General features: G+C 39.6%; 12 non-coding genes across 12 annotated transcripts; all 12 read right to left on the reverse strand.

The window, feature by feature from the left end:
* Positions 1-1,680: 1,680 nt before the first annotated feature.
* Positions 1,681-1,753, reverse strand: TRNAV-CAC (transfer RNA valine (anticodon CAC)). The gene has a single exon. It is a non-coding gene; the product is annotated as a tRNA-Val (tRNA).
* A 300-nt stretch (positions 1,754-2,053) lies between these two features.
* On the reverse strand, positions 2,054-2,125 carry TRNAP-UGG (transfer RNA proline (anticodon UGG)). The gene has a single exon. It is a non-coding gene; the product is annotated as a tRNA-Pro (tRNA).
* Positions 2,126-4,320: 2,195 nt separating this feature from the next.
* Positions 4,321-4,393, reverse strand: TRNAV-CAC (transfer RNA valine (anticodon CAC)). Its single transcript has one exon. It is a non-coding gene; the product is annotated as a tRNA-Val (tRNA).
* Positions 4,394-4,693: 300 nt separating this feature from the next.
* TRNAP-UGG (transfer RNA proline (anticodon UGG)) lies at positions 4,694-4,765 on the reverse strand. Its single transcript has one exon. It is a non-coding gene; the product is annotated as a tRNA-Pro (tRNA).
* Positions 4,766-6,915: 2,150 nt separating this feature from the next.
* Positions 6,916-6,988, reverse strand: TRNAV-CAC (transfer RNA valine (anticodon CAC)). The gene has a single exon. It is a non-coding gene; the product is annotated as a tRNA-Val (tRNA).
* Positions 6,989-7,288: 300 nt separating this feature from the next.
* Positions 7,289-7,360, reverse strand: TRNAP-UGG (transfer RNA proline (anticodon UGG)). Its single transcript has one exon. It is a non-coding gene; the product is annotated as a tRNA-Pro (tRNA).
* Positions 7,361-9,562: 2,202 nt separating this feature from the next.
* On the reverse strand, positions 9,563-9,635 carry TRNAV-CAC (transfer RNA valine (anticodon CAC)). The gene has a single exon. It is a non-coding gene; the product is annotated as a tRNA-Val (tRNA).
* A 2,555-nt stretch (positions 9,636-12,190) lies between these two features.
* Positions 12,191-12,263, reverse strand: TRNAV-CAC (transfer RNA valine (anticodon CAC)). Its single transcript has one exon. It is a non-coding gene; the product is annotated as a tRNA-Val (tRNA).
* A 300-nt stretch (positions 12,264-12,563) lies between these two features.
* Positions 12,564-12,635, reverse strand: TRNAP-UGG (transfer RNA proline (anticodon UGG)). Its single transcript has one exon. It is a non-coding gene; the product is annotated as a tRNA-Pro (tRNA).
* Positions 12,636-14,825: 2,190 nt separating this feature from the next.
* TRNAV-CAC (transfer RNA valine (anticodon CAC)) lies at positions 14,826-14,898 on the reverse strand. The gene has a single exon. It is a non-coding gene; the product is annotated as a tRNA-Val (tRNA).
* A 2,647-nt stretch (positions 14,899-17,545) lies between these two features.
* Positions 17,546-17,618, reverse strand: TRNAV-CAC (transfer RNA valine (anticodon CAC)). Its single transcript has one exon. It is a non-coding gene; the product is annotated as a tRNA-Val (tRNA).
* Positions 17,619-17,918: 300 nt separating this feature from the next.
* On the reverse strand, positions 17,919-17,990 carry TRNAP-UGG (transfer RNA proline (anticodon UGG)). The gene has a single exon. It is a non-coding gene; the product is annotated as a tRNA-Pro (tRNA).
* Between the last annotated feature and the right edge of the window lie 897 nt (positions 17,991-18,887).

Genomic DNA, 18,887 nt, shown 5'->3' on the forward strand with positions numbered 1-18,887 from the left:
AACATCATAACATAACTGAGCTGCTGGTAGCAAGCTAAGCAATACCTTCCCAAAATGAGAAGTACATGTGCTAATCCGCTCAATCAGCGCTCGATCAGGCTAAGATATAGAAAAGGTGGAAAGGGTCCAAATGGCTGTCCCTTCCTTTTTAGGGTGGGTCCTTCTGACTATCATAGGATTGCTTGTAAGAGTGGCCAGGGTCAGAGAAAAAACTTTCAACCCTTCTTAGTGTTCTATCCAGAAGCAGGCATTTTCTGTGCCTTTAATTTCAGGCTTTTCCCAGCAGTCTCTGTTCTGCCTATGTAAATTAACAAAAGCAGTGCTTATTCATCACTTACTCTAATGTCCTTACTGTCCAGAAAGCTCTGCCTAAGTATGCTTTTTTTCTTTTTCAGTGAAATTCTAAATGTTTTTTCTGTCCAGTCTATGGCAGTAGAATGCTGCTTATGATGCCACATTTTGTTGAATCACCAAGGTACAACTACAGAGGAATATATGAGTCTGAACGACATGGAACTCTTAGCTAACACATCACAATGTGTGATGCTTGCCAACCAAGCACTAGATTCTGGAGCGCTGATGATCAGAACATTCTGCTCCTGAAGGAAAGGAAAGACAGCTTGATGGAAAATAAAGTCTCAGTTTATAGTAACGCTCTCTCTCTCCCAATATCTATCTATCTATCTATCTATCTATCTATCTATCTATCTATCTATCTATCTATCTATCTATCTATCTATCTATCTATCTATCTATCTATCTATCTATCTATCTATCTATCTATCTATCTATCTATCTATCTATCTTATATATGGATACCTGCGTACACATACATATAGATATGCCATGCATTCCTTTAGATTTGTTCCAACCTCTTACCATTTATTTGAGAATCCCTACTTTTCAAGTGACTGCAAATGAAGTCATTTCCGGCACTTTTTGGCCGGTGCAAGGTAACAAAAACACATGACAACTTTTAATAAAAATCATTGGTCTCTTTGTTAACGCGCACTGTCAAACATGGGGCTTTCACACGTCAGGTAAACATGATAACCAATACACAACAGAAGCAGATGTAGATTGCTTATCAATGCCGGGATAGAACAGTTGTGAATTGAGTAGAAGAAGGGCCCCTGAATTGATACTTATTATATACAGCCTGTAAGATAATGAAAAATGCAGGCTAGGAAAGGAGATGCAAATATCAATGTATTAGAAAAATACATAAAGAGGAGTGATTTGCTTTTATTCATTCAAGGCTAGAAAAAATCAACATACTATTGCAAGCATTCATACACCACCAAATAGAAATAAACAATTCTGACATTAAACGTAAAGGTGACGATGCATTTGTATCATCACCTTGAGAAGGGTCACCGAGGAATTGAGCCCAGGGCTTCTGCACTTAAACACCAGAAACACTCCACTAAACTAAGATGCCTGTTGGTGCCAACAATTCCCAAAGTTAATGCGTGTTCTAGGTGAGCAATGAACAGAATGCAGGGCTCTTTTCAAAGCGAGGTCTGTGAATCAACAGATACATCCACATGCCAATTACTTTAGTGTTTTTAAGAGAATTCACTTTCTTGGAACGAGTCTGCATGAAACCATCTTCAGGGCCTGGACAATTTCATGGCAAAACGGCACCTCTCAACATTGCAGCCAAGACAATATAACAACTGTTTCTGCCCGGTTTCGAACCGGGGACCTTTCGCGTGTGAGGCGAACGTGATAACCACTACACTACAGAAACAGATGTCTACAGTTGATTCTTCTGTGATGAAACTTCTCAAAACAGGCTATTCCAAGGGCCTCTGGTTTTAGATTTCTTTCATGAAACCTTCCCAGACAGCCCTAGCTGAACGCTTGTATATGCCATGCAAGTTCAGCATTTTTGCAAAATGCTTAAAGAGAAATGTTTCCTATTTGCTCAGGCAGGGCAAGGTTAAAAGCATGAGACTCTAGCAAATATTCATCCACTACTGCAAAGAGAAAATTGATATTGGCTTTGAAATGCATACTGCAATACTACTTTAAAAAAGCACCAATAAAAGGGCTCGTCCGGGATTTGAACCCGGGACCTCTCGCACCCAAAGCGAGAATCATACCCCTAGACCAACGAGCCTTCGAAAGGCCCGCACCTCTGAAAAGCTAATACCAGCTCTAAGCACGCAATGAAGATCATGCTGGGGACTTTTTCATGCTTGGTCTGTGAATATACATGAAATTCAGTGTCAACTTACCCTTTCTCAAATGATATCACTATCATTTATAAGTGTCCCCTTTTATTTTGTCCCAGCATTGGACACGTCTTACAGAAAGTCAGCACTTATTTATCTATTTTTGCATTGGCTAGACCCTAAAGAGAAAGGATAAAAAGCTGTTCATAGCAACATAAGAAACACATGTTGCATTTTCTCTCAAATGCTTATTCCCTTTGTGCAAATCGGAATGCCAAGATGAATAACTGGGCCACAGATTCTGGCTAATTATCTTTCCCTTGAATGCAAGTAGCAATAAAAACGGCCTAATGCAGGACTAAAGCATTCCTTGCAAGCCTCTAACATCATAACATAACTGAGCTGCTGGTAGCAAGCTAAGCAATACCTTCCCAAAATGAGAAGTACATGTGCTAATCCGCTCAATCAGCGCTCGATCAGGCTCGATCAGGCGAGATATAGAAAAGGTGGAAAGGGTCCAAATGGCTGTCCCTTCCTTTTTAGTGTGGGTCCTTCTGACTATCATAGGATTGCTTGTAAGAGTGGCCAGGGTCAGAGAAAAAACTTTCAACCCTTCTTAGTGTTCTATCCAGAAGCAGGCATTTTCTGGGCCTTTAATTTCAGGCTTTTCCCAGCAGTCTCTGTTCTGCCTATGTAAATTAACAAAAGCAGTGCTTATTCATCACTTACTCTAATGTCCTTACTGTCCAGAAAGCTCTGCCTAAGTATGCTTTTTTTCTTTTTCAGTGAAATTCTAAATGTTTTTTCCGCCCAGTCTATGGCAGTAGAATGCTGCTTATGATGCCACATTTTGTTGAATCACCAAGGTACAACTACAGAGGAATATATGAGTCTGAACGACATGGAACTCTTAGCTAACACATCACAATGTGTGATGCTTGCCAACCAAGCACTAGATTCTGGAGCGCTGATGATCAGAACATTCTGTTCCTGAAGGAAAGGAAAGACAGCTTGATGGAAAATAAAGTCTCAGTTTATAGTAACGCTCTCTCTCTCCCAATATCTATCTATCTATCTATCTATCTATCTATCTATCTATCTATCTATCTATCTATCTATCTATCTATCTATCTATCTATCTATCTATCTATCTATCTATCTATCTATCTATCTATCTATCTATCTATCTATCTATCTATCTATCTATCTATCTATCTATCTATCTATCTATCTATCTATCTATCTATCTATCTATCTATCTATCTTTATATATGGATACCTGCGTACACATACATATAGATATGCCATGCATTCCTTTAGATTTGTTCCAACCTCTTACCATTTATTTGAGAATCCCTACTTTTCAAGTGACTGCAAATGAAGTCATTTCCGGCACTTTTTGGCCGGTGCAAGGTAACAAAAACACATGACAACTTTTAATAAAAATCATTGGTCTCTTTGTTAACGCGCACTGTCAAACATGGGGCTTTCACACGTCAGGTAAACATGATAACCAATACACAACAGAAGCAGATGTAGATTGCTTATCAATGCCGGGATAGAACAGTTGTGAATTGAGTAGAAGAAGGGCCCCTGAATTGATACTTATTATATACAGCCTGTAAGATAATGAAAAATGCAGGCTAGGAAAGGAGATGCAAATATCAATGTATTAGAAAAATACATAAAGAGGAGTGATTTGCTTTTATTCATTCAAGGCTAGAAAAAATCAACATACTATTGCAAGCATTCATACACCACCAAATAGAAATAAACAATTCTGACATTAAACGTAAAGGTGACGATGCATTTGTATCATCACCTTGAGAAGGGTCACCGAGGAATTGAGCCCAGGGCTTCTGCACTTAAACACCAGAAACACTCCACTAAACTAAGATGCCTGTTGGTGCCAACAATTCCCAAAGTTAATGCGTGTTCTAGGTGAGCAATGAACAGAATGCAGGGCTCTTTTCAAAGCGAGGTCTGTGAATCAACAGATACATCCACATGCCAATTACTTTAGTGTTTTTAAGAGAATTCACTTTCTTGGAACGAGTCTGCATGAAACCATCTTCAGGGCCTGGACAATTTCATGGCAAAACGGCACCTCTCAACATTGCAGCCAAGACAATATAACAACTGTTTCTGCCCGGTTTCGAACCGGGGACCTTTCGCGTGTGAGGCGAACGTGATAACCACTACACTACAGAAACAGATGTCTACAGTTGATTCTTCTGTGATGAAACTTCTCAAAACAGGCTATTCCAAGGGCCTCTGGTTTTAGATTTCTTTCATGAAACCTTCCCAGACAGCCCTAGCTGAACGCTTGTATATGCCATGCAAGTTCAGCATTTTTGCAAAATGCTTAAAGAGAAATGTTTCCTATTTGCTCAGGCAGGGCAAGGTTAAAAGCATGAGACTCTAGCAAATATTCATCCACTACTGCAAAGAGAAAATTGATATTGGCTTTGAAATGCATACTGCAATACTACTTTAAAAAAGCACCAATAAAAGGGCTCGTCCGGGATTTGAACCCGGGACCTCTCGCACCCAAAGCGAGAATCATACCCCTAGACCAACGAGCCTTCGAAAGGCCCGCACCTCTGAAAAGCTAATACCAGCTCTAAGCACGCAATGAAGATCATGCTGGGGACTTTTTCATGCTTGGTCTGTGAATATACATGAAATTCAGTGTCAACTTACCCTTTCTCAAATGATATCACTATCATTTATAAGTGTCCCCTTTTATTTTGTCCCAGCATTGGACACGTCTTACAGAAAGTCAGCACTTATTTATCTATTTTTGCATTGGCTAGACCCTAAAGAGAAAGGATAAAAAGCTGTTCATAGCAACATAAGAAACACATGTTGCATTTTCTCTCAAATGCTTATTCCCTTTGTGCAAATCGGAATGCCAAGATGAATAACTGGGCCACAGATTCTGGCTAATTATCTTTCCCTTGAATGCAAGTAGCAATAAAAACGGCCTAATGCAGGACTAAAGCATTCCTTGCAAGCCTCTAACATCATAACATAACTGAGCTGCTGGTAGCAAGCTAAGCAATACCTTCCCAAAATGAGAAGTACATGTGCTAATCCGCTCAATCAGCGCTCGATCAGGCTCGATCAGGCGAGATATAGAAAAGGTGGAAAGGGTCCAAATGGCTGTCCCTTCCTTTTTAGTGTGGGTCCTTCTGACTATCATAGGATTGCTTGTAAGAGTGGCCAGGGTCAGAGAAAAAACTTTCAACCCTTCTTAGTGTTCTATCCAGAAGCAGGCATTTTCTGGGCCTTTAATTTCAGGCTTTTCCCAGCAGTCTTTCATCACTTACTCTAATGTCCTTACTGTCCAGAAAGCTCTGCCTAAGTATGCTTTTTTTCTTTTTCAGTGAAATTCTAAATGTTTTTTCCGCCCAGTCTATGGCAGTAGAATGCTGCTTATGATGCCACATTTTGTTGAATCACCAAGGTACAACTACAGAGGAATATATGAGTCTGAACGACATGGAACTCTTAGCTAACACATCACAATGTGTGATGCTTGCCAACCAAGCACTAGATTCTGGAGCGCTGATGATCAGAACATTCTGTTCCTGAAGGAAAGGAAAGACAGCTTGATGGAAAATAAAGTCTCAGTTTATAGTAACGCTCTCTCTCTCCCAATATCTATCTATCTATCTATCTATCTATCTATCTATCTATCTATCTATCTATCTATCTATCTATCTATCTATCTATCTATCTATCTATCTATCTATCTATCTATCTATCTATCTATCTATCTATCTATCTATCTATCTATCTATCTATCTATCTATCTATCTATCTATCTATCTATCTATCTATCTATCTATCTATCTTTATATATGGATACCTGCGTACACATACATATAGATATGCCATGCATTCCTTTAGATTTGTTCCAACCTCTTACCATTTATTTGAGAATCCCTACTTTTCAAGTGACTGCAAATGAAGTCATTTCCGGCACTTTTTGGCCGGTGCAAGGTAACAAAAACACATGACAACTTTTAATAAAAATCATTGGTCTCTTTGTTAACGCGCACTGTCAAACATGGGGCTTTCACACGTCAGGTAAACATGATAACCAATACACAACAGAAGCAGATGTAGATTGCTTATCAATGCCGGGATAGAACAGTTGTGAATTGAGTAGAAGAAGGGCCCCTGAATTGATACTTATTATATACAGCCTGTAGGATAATGAAAAATGCAGGCTAGGAAAGGAGATGCAAATATCAATGTATTAGAAAAATACATAAAGAGGAGTGATTTGCTTTTATTCATTCAAGGCTAGAAAAAATCAACATACTATTGCAAGCATTCATACACCACCAAATAGAAATAAACAATTCTGACATTAAACTTAAAGGTGACGATGCATTTGTATCATCACCTTGAGAAGGGTCACCGAGGAATTGAGCCCAGGGCTTCTGCACTTAAACACCAGAAACACTCCACTAAACTAAGATGCCTGTTGGTGCCAACAATTCCCAAAGTTAATGCGTGTTCTAGGTGAGCAATGAACAGAATGCAGGGCTCTTTTCAAAGCGAGGTCTGTGAATCAACAGATACATCCACATGCCAATTACTTTAGTGTTTTTAAGAGAATTCACTTTCTTGGAACGAGTCTGCATGAAACCATCTTCAGGGCCTGGACAATTTCATGGCAAAACGGCACCTCTCAACATTGCAGCCAAGACAATATAACAACTGTTTCTGCCCGGTTTCGAACCGGGGACCTTTCGCGTGTGAGGCGAACGTGATAACCACTACACTACAGAAACAGATGTCTACAGTTGATTCTTCTGTGATGAAACTTCTCAAAACAGGCTATTCCAAGGGCCTCTGGTTTTAGATTTCTTTCATGCAACCTTCCCAGACAGCCCTAGCCGAACGCTTGTATATGCCATGCAAGTTCAGCATTTTTGCAAAATGCTTAAAGAGAAATGTTTCCTATTTGCTCAGGCAGGGCAAGGTTAAAAGCATGAGACTCTAGCAAATATTCATCCACTACTGCAAAGAGAAAATTGATATTGGCTTTGAAATGCATACTGCAATACTACTTTAAAAAAGCACCAATGAAAGGGCTCGTCCGGGATTTGAACCCGGGACCTCTCGCACCCAAAGCGAGAATCATACCCCTAGACCAACGAGCCTTCGAAAGGCCCGCACCTCTGAAAAGCTAATACCAGCTCTAAGCACGCAATGAAGATCATGCTGGGGACTTTTTCATGCTTGGTCTGTGAATATACATGAAATTCAGTGTCAACTTACCCTTTCTCAAATGATATCACTATCATTTATAAGTGTCCCCTTTTATTTTGTCCCAGCATTGGACACGTCTTACAGAAAGTCAGCACTTATTTATCTATTTCTGCATTGGCTAGACCCTAAAGAGAAAGAATAAAAAGCTGTTCATAGCAACATAAGAAACACATGTTGCATTTTCTCTCAAATGCTTATTCCCTTTATGCAAATCGGAATGCCAAGGTGAATAACTGGGCCACAGATTCTGGCTAATTATCTTTCCCTTGAATGCAAGTAGCAATAAAAACGGCCTAATGCAGGACTAAAGCATTCCATGCAAGCCTCTAACATCATAACATAACTGAGCTGCTGGTAGCAAGCTAAGCAATACCTTCCCAAAATGAGAAGTACATGTGCTAATCCGCTCAATCAGCGCTCGATCAGGCTAAGATATAGAAAAGGTGGAAAGGGTCCAAATGGCTGTCCCTTCCTTTTTAGGGTGGGTCCTTCTGACTATCATAGGATTGCTTGTAAGAGTGGCCAGGGTCAGAGAAAAAACTTTCAACCCTTCTTAGTGTTCTATCCAGAAGCAGGCATTTTCTGTGCCTTTAATTTCAGGCTTTTCCCAGCAGTCTCTGTTCTGCCTATGTAAATTAACAAAAGCAGTGCTTATTCATCACTTACTCTAATGTCCTTACTGTCCAGAAAGCTCTGCCTAAGTATGCTTTTTTTCTTTTTCAGTGAAATTCTAAATGTTTTTTCTGCCCAGTCTATGGCAGTAGAATGCTGCTTATGATGCCACATTTTGTTGAATCACCAAGGTACAACTACAGAGGAATATATGAGTCTGAACGACATGGAACTCTTAGCTAACACATCACAATGTGTGATGCTTGCCAACCAAGCACTAGATTCTGGAGCGCTGATGATCAGAACATTCTGCTCCTGAAGGAAAGGAAAGACAGCTTGATGGAAAATAAAGTCTCAGTTTATAGTAACGCTCTCTCTCTCCCAATATCTATCTATCTATCTATCTATCTATCTATCTATCTATCTATCTATCTATCTATCTATCTATCTATCTATCTATCTATCTATCTATCTATCTATCTATCTATCTATCTATCTATCTATCTATCTATCTATCTATCTATCTATCTATCTATCTATCTATCTATCTATCTATCTATCTATCTATCTATCTATCTATCTATCCATCTATCTATCTATCTATCTTTATATATGGATACCTGCGTACACATACATATAGATATGCCATGCATTCCTTTAGATTTGTTCCAACCTCTTACCATTTATTTGAGAATCCCTACTTTTCAAGTGACTGCAAATGAAGTCATTTCCGGCACTTTTTGGCCGGTGCAAGGTAACAAAAACACATGACAACTTTTAATAAAAATCATTGGTCTCTTTGTTAACGCGCACTGTCAAACATGGGGCTTTCACACGTCAGGTAAACATGATAACCAATACACAACAGAAGCAGATGTAGATTGCTTATCAATGCCGGGATAGAACAGTTGTGAATTGAGTAGAAGAAGGGCCCCTGAATTGATACTTATTATATACAGCCTGTAAGATAATGAAAAATGCAGGCTAGGAAAGGAGATGCAAATATCAATGTATTAGAAAAATACATAAAGAGGAGTGATTTGCTTTTATTCATTCAAGGCTAGAAAAAATCAACATACTATTGCAAGCATTCATACACCACCAAATAGAAATAAACAATTCTGACATTAAACGTAAAGGTGACGATGCATTTGTATCATCACCTTGAGAAGGGTCACCGAGGAATTGAGCCCAGGGCTTCTGCACTTAAACACCAGAAACACTCCACTAAACTAAGATGCCTGTTGGTGCCAACAATTCCCAAAGTTAATGCGTGTTCTAGGTGAGCAATGAACAGAATGCAGGGCTCTTTTCAAAGCGAGGTCTGTGAATCAACAGATACATCCACATGCCAATTACTTTAGTGTTTTTAAGAGAATTCACTTTCTTGGAACGAGTCTGCATGAAACCATCTTCAGGGCCTGGACAATTTCATGGCAAAACGGCAACTCTCAACATTGCAGCCAAGACAATATAACTACTGTTTCTGCCCGGTTTCGAACCGGGGACCTTTCGCGTGTGAGGCGAACGTGATAACCACTACACTACAGAAACAGATGTCTACAGTTGATTCTTCTGTGATGAAACTTCTCAAAACAGGCTATTCCAAGGGCCTCTGGTTTTAGATTTCTTTCATGCAACCTTCCCAGACAGCCCTAGCTGAACGCTTGTATATGCCATGCAAGTTCAGCATTTTTGCAAAATGCTTAAAGAGAAATGTTTCCTATTTGCTCAGGCAGGGCAAGGTTAAAAGCATGAGACTCTAGCAAATATTCATCCACTACTGCAAAGAGAAAATTGATATTGGCTTTGAAATGCATACTGCAATACTACTTTAAAAAAGCACCAATGAAAGGGCTCGTCCGGGATTTGTACCCGGGACCTCTCGCACCCAAAGCGAGAATCATACCCCTAGACCAACGAGCCTTCGAAAGGCCCGCACCTCTGAAAAGCTAATACCAGCTCTAAGCACGCAATGAAGATCATGCTGGGGACTTTTTCATGCTTGGTCTGTGAATATACATGAAATTCAGTGTCAACTTACCCTTTCTCAAATGATATCACTATCATTTATAAGTGTCCCCTTTTATTTTGTCCCAGCATTGGACACGTCTTACAGAAAGTCAGCACTTATTTATCTATTTCTGCATTGGCTAGACCCTAAAGAGAAAGGATAAAAAGCTGTTCATAGCAACATAAGAAACACATGTTGCATTTTCTCTCAAATGCTTATTCCCTTTGTGCAAATCGGAATGCCAAGATGAATAACTGGGCCACAGATTCTGGCTAATTATCTTTCCCTTGAATGCAAGTAGCAATAAAAACGGCCTAATGCAGGACTAAAGCATTCCTTGCAAGCCTCTAACATCATAACATAACTGAGCTGCTGGTAGCAAGCTAAGCAATACCTTCCCAAAATGAGAAGTACATGTGCTAATCCGCTCAATCAGCGCTCGATCAGGCTCGATCAGGCGAGATATAGAAAAGGTGGAAAGGGTCCAAATGGCTGTCCCTTCCTTTTTAGTGTGGGTCCTTCTGACTATCATAGGATTGCTTGTAAGAGTGGCCAGGGTCAGAGAAAAAACTTTCAACCCTTCTTAGTGTTCTATCCAGAAGCAGGCATTTTCTGGGCCTTTAATTTCAGGCTTTTCCCAGCAGTCTCTGTTCTGCCTATGTAAATTAACAAAAGCAGTGCTTATTCATCACTTACTCTAATGTCCTTACTGTCCAGAAAGCTCTGCCTAAGTATGCTTTTTTTCTTTTTCAGTGAAATTCTAAATGTTTTTTCCGCCCAGTCTATGGCAGTAGAATGCTGCTTATGATGCCACATTTTGTTGAATCACCAAGGTACAACTACAGAGGAATATATGAGTCTGAACGACATGGAACTCTTAGCTAACACATCACAATGTGTGATGCTTGCCAACCAAGCACTAGATTCTGGAGCGCTGATGATCAGAACATTCTGCTCCTGAAGGAAAGGAAAGACAGCTTGATGGAAAATAAAGTCTCAGTTTATAGTAACGCTCTCTCTCTCCCAATATCTATCTATCTATCTATCTATCTATCTATCTATCTATCTATCTATCTATCTATCTATCTATCTATCTATCTATCTATCTATCTATCTATCTATCTATCTATCTATCTATCTATCTATCTATCTATCTATCTATCTATCTATCTATCTATCTATCTATCTATCTATCTATCTATCTATCTATCTATCTATCTTTATATATGGATACCTGCGTACACATACATATAGATATGCCATGCATTCCTTTAGATTTGTTCCAACCTCTTACCATTTATTTGAGAATCCCTACTTTTCAAGTGACTGCAAATGAAGTCATTTCCGGCACTTTTTGGCCGGTGCAAGGTAACAAAAACACATGACAACTTTTAATAAAAATCATTGGTCTCTTTGTTAACGCGCACTGTCAAACATGGGGCTTTCACACGTCAGGTAAACATGATAACCAATACACAACAGAAGCAGATGTAGATTGCTTATCAATGCCGGGATAGAACAGTTGTGAATTGAGTAGAAGAAGGGCCCCTGAATTGATACTTATTATATACAGCCTGTAGGATAATGAAAAATGCAGGCTAGGAAAGGAGATGCAAATATCAATGTATTAGAAAAATACATAAAGAGGAGTGATTTGCTTTTATTCATTCAAGGCTAGAAAAAATCAACATACTATTGCAAGCATTCATACACCACCAAATAGAAATAAACAATTCTGACATTAAACTTAAAGGTGACGATGCATTTGTATCATCACCTTGAGAAGGGTCACCGAGGAATTGAGCCCAGGGCTTCTGCACTTAAACACCAGAAACACTCCACTAAACTAAGATGCCTGTTGGTGCCAACAATTCCCAAAGTTAATGCGTGTTCTAGGTGAGCAATGAACAGAATGCAGGGCTCTTTTCAAAGCGAGGTCTGTGAATCAACAGATACATCCACATGCCAATTACTTTAGTGTTTTTAAGAGAATTCACTTTCTTGGAACGAGTCTGCATGAAACCATCTTCAGGGCCTGGACAATTTCATGGCAAAACGGCACCTCTCAACATTGCAGCCAAGACAATATAACAACTGTTTCTGCCCGGTTTCGAACCGGGGACCTTTCGCGTGTGAGGCGAACGTGATAACCACTACACTACAGAAACAGATGTCTACAGTTGATTCTTCTGTGATGAAACTTCTCAAAACAGGCTATTCCAAGGGCCTCTGGTTTTAGATTTCTTTCATGCAACCTTCCCAGACAGCCCTAGCCGAACGCTTGTATATGCCATGCAAGTTCAGCATTTTTGCAAAATGCTTAAAGAGAAATGTTTCCTATTTGCTCAGGCAGGGCAAGGTTAAAAGCATGAGACTCTAGCAAATATTCATCCACTACTGCAAAGAGAAAATTGATATTGGCTTTGAAATGCATACTGCAATACTACTTTAAAAAAGCACCAATGAAAGGGCTCGTCCGGGATTTGAACCCGGGACCTCTCGCACCCAAAGCGAGAATCATACCCCTAGACCAACGAGCCTTCGAAAGGCCCGCACCTCTGAAAAGCTAATACCAGCTCTAAGCACGCAATGAAGATCATGCTGGGGACTTTTTCATGCTTGGTCTGTGAATATACATGAAATTCAGTGTCAACTTACCCTTTCTCAAATGATATCACTATCATTTATAAGTGTCCCCTTTTATTTTGTCCCAGCATTGGACACGTCTTACAGAAAGTCAGCACTTATTTATCTATTTCTGCATTGGCTAGACCCTAAAGAGAAAGAATAAAAAGCTGTTCATAGCAACATAAGAAACACATGTTGCATTTTCTCTCAAATGCTTATTCCCTTTATGCAAATCGGAATGCCAAGGTGAATAACTGGGCCACAGATTCTGGCTAATTATCTTTCCCTTGAATGCAAGTAGCAATAAAAACGGCCTAATGCAGGACTAAAGCATTCCATGCAAGCCTCTAACATCATAACATAACTGAGCTGCTGGTAGCAAGCTAAGCAATACCTTCCCAAAATGAGAAGTACATGTGCTAATCCGCTCAATCAGCGCTCGATCAGGCTAAGATATAGAAAAGGTGGAAAGGGTCCAAATGGCTGTCCCTTCCTTTTTAGGGTGGGTCCTTCTGACTATCATAGGATTGCTTGTAAGAGTGGCCAGGGTCAGAGAAAAAACTTTCAACCCTTCTTAGTGTTCTATCCAGAAGCAGGCATTTTCTGTGCCTTTAATTTCAGGCTTTTCCCAGCAGTCTCTGTTCTGCCTATGTAAATTAACAAAAGCAGTGCTTATTCATCACTTACTCTAATGTCCTTACTGTCCAGAAAGCTCTGCCTAAGTATGCTTTTTTTCTTTTTCAGTGAAATTCTAAATGTTTTTTCTGCCCAGTCTATGGCAGTAGAATGCTGCTTATGATGCCACATTTTGTTGAATCACCAAGGTACAACTACAGAGGAATATATGAGTCTGAACGACATGGAACTCTTAGCTAACACATCACAATGTGTGATGCTTGCCAACCAAGCACTAGATTCTGGAGCGCTGATGATCAGAACATTCTGCTCCTGAAGGAAAGGAAAGACAGCTTGATGGAAAATAAAGTCTCAGTTTATAGTAACGCTCTCTCTCTCCCAATATCTATCTATCTATCTATCTATCTATCTATCTATCTATCTATCTATCTATCTATCTATCTATCTATCTATCTATCTATCTATCTATCTATCTATCTATCTATCTATCTATCTATCTATCTATCTATCTATCTATCTATCTATCTATCTATCTATCTATCTATCTATCTATCTATCTATCTATCTATCCATCTATCTATCTATCTATCTTTATATATGGATACCTGCGTACACATACATATAGATATGCCATGCATTCCTTTAGATTTGTTCCAACCTCTTACCATTTATTTGAGAATCCCTACTTTTCAAGTGACTGCAAATGAAGTCATTTCCGGCACTTTTTGGCCGGTGCAAGGTAACAAAAACACATGACAACTTTTAATAAAAATCATTGGTCTCTTTGTTAACGCGCACTGTCAAACATGGGGCTTTCACACGTCAGGTAAACATGATAACCAATACACAACAGAAGCAGATGTAGATTGCTTATCAATGCCGGGATAGAACAGTTGTGAATTGAGTAGAAGAAGGGCCCCTGAATTGATACTTATTATATACAGCCTGTAAGATAATGAAAAATGCAGGCTAGGAAAGGAGATGCAAATATCAATGTATTAGAAAAATACATAAAGAGGAGTGATTTGCTTTTATTCATTCAAGGCTAGAAAAAATCAACATACTATTGCAAGCATTCATACACCACCAAATAGAAATAAACAATTCTGACATTAAACGTAAAGGTGACGATGCATTTGTATCATCACCTTGAGAAGGGTCACCGAGGAATTGAGCCCAGGGCTTCTGCACTTAAACACCAGAAACACTCCACTAAACTAAGATGCCTGTTGGTGCCAACAATTCCCAAAGTTAATGCGTGTTCTAGGTGAGCAATGAACAGAATGCAGGGCTCTTTTCAAAGCGAGGTCTGTGAATCAACAGATACATCCACATGCCAATTACTTTAGTGTTTTTAAGAGAATTCACTTTCTTGGAACGAGTCTGCATGAAACCATCTTCAGGGCCTGGACAATTTCATGGCAAAACGGCAACTCTCAACATTGCAGCCAAGACAATATAACTACTGTTTCTGCCCGGTTTCGAACCGGGGACCTTTCGCGTGTGAGGCGAACGTGATAACCACTACACTACAGAAACAGATGTCTACAGTTGATTCTTCTGTGATGAAACTTCTCAAAACAGGCTATTCCAAGGGCCTCTGGTTTTAGATTTCTTTCATGCAACCTTCCCAGACAGCCCTAGCTGAACGCTTGTATATGCCATGCAAGTTCAGCATTTTTGCAAAATGCTTAAAGAGAAATGTTTCCTATTTGCTCAGGCAGGGCAAGGTTAAAAGCATGAGACTCTAGCAAATATTCATCCACTACTGCAAAGAGAAAATTGATATTGGCTTTGAAATGCATACTGCAATACTACTTTAAAAAAGCACCAATGAAAGGGCTCGTCCGGGATTTGTACCCGGGACCTCTCGCACCCAAAGCGAGAATCATACCCCTAGACCAACGAGCCTTCGAAAGGCCCGCACCTCTGAAAAGCTAATACCAGCTCTAAGCACGCAATGAAGATCATGCTGGGGACTTTTTCATGCTTGGTCTGTGAATATACATGAAATTCAGTGTCAACTTACCCTTTCTCAAATGATATCACTATCATTTATAAGTGTCCCCTTTTATTTTGTCCCAGCATTGGACACGTCTTACAGAAAGTCAGCACTTATTTATCTATTTCTGCATTGGCTAGACCCTAAAGAGAAAGGATAAAAAGCTGTTCATAGCAACATAAGAAACACATGTTGCATTTTCTCTCAAATGCTTATTCCCTTTGTGCAAATCGGAATGCCAAGATGAATAACTGGGCCACAGATTCTGGCTAATTATCTTTCCCTTGAATGCAAGTAGCAATAAAAACGGCCTAATGCAGGACTAAAGCATTCCTTGCAAGCCTCTAACATCATAACATAACTGAGCTGCTGGTAGCAAGCTAAGCAATACCTTCCCAAAATGAGAAGTACATGTGCTAATCCGCTCAATCAGCGCTCGATCAGGCTCGATCAGGCGAGATATAGAAAAGGTGGAAAGGGTCCAAATGGCTGTCCCTTCCTTTTTAGTGTGGGTCCTTCTGACTATCATAGGATTGCTTGTAAGAGTGGCCAGGGTCAGAGAAAAAACTTTCAACCCTTCTTAGTGTTCTATCCAGAAGCAGGCATTTTCTGGGCCTTTAATTTCAGGCTTTTCCCAGCAGTCTCTGTTCTGCCTATGTAAATTAACAAAAGCAGTGCTTATTCATCACTTACTCTAATGTCCTTACTGTCCAGAAAGCTCTGCCTAAGTATGCTTTTTTTCTTTTTCAGTGAAATTCTAAATGTTTTTTCCGCCCAGTCTATGGCAGTAGAATGCTGCTTATGATGCCACATTTTGTTGAATCACCAAGGTACAACTACAGAGGAATATATGAGTCTGAACGACATGGAACTCTTAGCTAACACATCACAATGTGTGATGCTTGCCAACCAAGCACTAGATTCTGGAGCGCTGATGATCAGAACATTCTGCTCCTGAAGGAAAGGAAAGACAGCTTGATGGAAAATAAAGTCTCAGTTTATAGTAACGCTCTCTCTCTCCCAATATCTATCTATCTATCTATCTATCTATCTATCTATCTATCTATCTATCTATCTATCTATCTATCTATCTATCTATCTATCTATCTATCTATCTATCTATCTATCTATCTATCTATCTATCTATCTATCTATCTATCTATCTATCTATCTATCTATCTATCTATCTATCTATCTATCTATCTATCTATCTATCTATCTATCTATCTATGTATCTATCTATCTATCTATCTATCTATCTATCTATCTATCTATCTATCTATCTATCTATCTATCTATCTATCTATCTTTATATATGGATACCTGCGTACACATACATATAGATATGCCATGCATTCCTTTAGATTTGTTCCAACCTCTTACCATTTATTTGAGAATCCCTACTTTTCAAGTGACTGCAAATGAAGTCATTTCCGGCACTTTTTGGCCGGTGCAAGGTAACAAAAACACATGACAACTTTTAATAAAAATCATTGGTCTCTTTGTTAACGCGCACTGTCAAACATGGGGCTTTCACACGTCAGGTAAACATGATAACCAATACACAACAGAAGCAGATGTAGATTGCTTATCAATGCCGGGATAGAACAGTTGTGAATTGAGTAGAAGAAGGGCCCCTGAATTGATACTTATTATATACAGCCTGTAAGATAATGAAAAATGCAGGCTAGGAAAGGAGATGCAAATATCAATGTATTAGAAAAATACATAAAGAGGAGTGATTTGCTTTTATTCATTCAAGGCTAGAAAAAATCAACATACTATTGCAAGCATTCATACACCACCAAATAGAAATAAACAATTCTGACATTAAACGTAAAGGTGACGATGCATTTGTATCATCACCTTGAGAAGGGTCACCGAGGAATTGAGCCCAGGGCTTCTGCACTTAAACACCAGAAACACTCCACTAAACTAAGATGCCTGTTGGTGCCAACAATTCCCAAAGTTAATGCGTGTTCTAGGTGAGCAATGAACAGAATGCAGGGCTCTTTTCAAAGCGAGGTCTGTGAATCAACAGATACATCCACATGCCAATTACTTTAGTGTTTTTAGGAGAATTCACTTTCTTGGAACGAGTCTGCATGAAACCATCTTCAGGGCCTGGACAATTTCATGGCAAAACGGCACCTCTCAACATTGCAGCCAAGACAATATAACAACTTTTTCTGCCCGGTTTCGAACCGGGGACCTTTCGCGTGTGAGGCGAACGTGATAACCACTACACTACAGAAACAGATGTCTACAGTTGATTCTTCTGTGATGAAATTTCTCAAAACAGGCTATTCCAAGGGCCTCTGGTTTTAGATTTCTTTCATGCAACCTTCCCAGACAGCCCTAGCTGAACGCTTGTATATGCCATGCAAGTTCAGCATTTTTGCAAAATGCTTAAAGAGAAATGTTTCCTAGTTGCTCAGGCAGGGCAAGGTTAAAAGCATGAGACTCTAGCAAATATTCATCCACTACTGCAAAGAGAAAATTGATATTGGCTTTGAAATGCATACTGCAATACTACTTTAAAAAAGCACCAATGAAAGGGCTCGTCCGGGATTTGAACCCGGGACCTCTCGCACCCAAAGCGAGAATCATACCCCTAGACCAACGAGCCTTCGAAAGGCCCGCACCTCTGAAAAGCTAATACCAGCTCTAAGCACGCAATGAAGATCATGCTGGGGACTTTTTCATGCTTGGTCTGTGAATATACATGAAATTCAGTGTCAACTTACCCTTTCTCAAATGATATCACTATCATTTATAAGTGTCCCCTTTTATTTTGTCCCAGCATTGGACACGTCTTACAGAAAGTCAGCACTTATTTATCTATTTCTGCATTGGCTAGACCCTAAAGAGAAAGAATAAAAAGCTGTTCATAGCAACATAAGAAACACATGTTGCATTTTCTCTCAAATGCTTATTCCCTTTGTGCAAATCGGAATGCCAAGGTGAATAACTGGGCCACAGATTCTGGCTAATTATCTTTCCCTTGAATGCAAGTAGCAATAAAAACGGCCTAATGCAGGACTAAAGCATTCCATGCAAGCCTCTAACATCATAACATAACTGAGCTGCTGGTAGCAAGCTAAGCAATACCTTCCCAAAATGAGAAGTACATGTGCTAATCCGCTCAATCAGCGCTCGATCAGGCTCGATCAGGCGAGATATAGAAAAGGTGGAAAGGGTCCAAATGGCTGTCCCTTCCTTTTTAGGGTGGGTCCTTCTGACTATCATAGGATTGCTTGTAAGAGTGGCCAGGGTCAGAGAAAAAACTTTCAACCCTTCTTAGTGTTCTATCCAGAAGCAGGCATTTTCTGGGCCTTTAATTTCAGGCTTTTCCCAGCAGTCTCTGTTCTGCCTATGTAAATTAACAAAAGCAGTGCTTATTCATCACTTACTCTAATGTCCTTACTGTCCAGAAAGCTCTGCCTAAGTATGCTTTTTTTCTTTTTCAGTGAAATTCTAAATGTTTTTTCTGCCCAGTCTATGGCAGTAGAATGCTGCTTATGAT

Source organism: Lissotriton vulgaris, unplaced genomic scaffold (genome assembly GCF_964263255.1).
Source record: "Lissotriton vulgaris unplaced genomic scaffold, aLisVul1.2 SCAFFOLD_1851, whole genome shotgun sequence".
Lineage (NCBI taxonomy): Eukaryota > Metazoa > Chordata > Amphibia > Caudata > Salamandridae > Lissotriton > Lissotriton vulgaris.